At 60.9% G+C, this 616-nt stretch overlaps 1 protein-coding gene across 1 annotated transcript in view; it reads left to right on the top strand.

The window, feature by feature from the left end:
- The first annotated feature begins 345 nt into the window (after positions 1-345).
- The window catches only part of LOC119364272, a 2,723-nt gene continuing 2,452 nt past the window's right edge, over positions 346-616 (top strand). The window contains exon 1 of the mRNA XM_037629716.1: positions 346-568. The gene's annotated coding sequence lies outside the window, so the exon portion shown is untranslated. The remainder of the gene's footprint in view (positions 569-616) is intronic.

Below are 616 nucleotides of genomic sequence, written 5' to 3'. Positions count from 1 at the left end.
TAAAAACACTCAGTGCGTCAAATAATAGGCTGAAAATATGCGGCCCACCGTGCTAAACGGGCCAACGTGCCGGCCCGTTTACTAACTAGGTCGTGCCTGGGCCTGGAAGCGCAGCACGCGGGCCGACACGGCACGACCCGTATAGTAATCGTGCCCTGGCGGGCCATGCCGGGCCAGGCACGATTATAATGGGCCGGGCCGTGCCGTGCCGGGCCGGCCCGTTTGGCCAGGTATGCCCGCGATTACACCATAGGAAACGGCGAATCGCACGGGCGGTCCCGAACAGGAACCAAACATATCCACCTTTATTTTTGGAACCAGGAACCAAACATATCCACCTCGAACAACGGGGAAGCGCCGTGGCGACTGGTCTGAGCTCTAGCCCTCCACCGCCGCCCATGGCCAATCGGGGAGCACCACGACCACCACCCCTCCCCGTTAACTCCCCTGCAGACAGTTTCTCTCATCCATACCCCTTCTCCCTCTACTCCACTCTCCCGACCTCATCCTTCCCCTCCTCACCTTGCAGCTTCCGGAAAGCGAGCGGCGTCCGTCCCTTGCGGTTCTGGTAAAGCTGATGGCTCCAACTCACACCTTCGCGTGCCCCTGTCCCCCC

Source organism: Triticum dicoccoides, chromosome 2B (assembly GCF_002162155.2).
Source record: "Triticum dicoccoides isolate Atlit2015 ecotype Zavitan chromosome 2B, WEW_v2.0, whole genome shotgun sequence".
Classification (NCBI taxonomy): domain Eukaryota; kingdom Viridiplantae; phylum Streptophyta; class Magnoliopsida; order Poales; family Poaceae; genus Triticum; species Triticum dicoccoides.
Note: the sequence above shows the minus strand (reverse complement) of the source record. Positions and strands in the feature narration are given on the sequence as shown.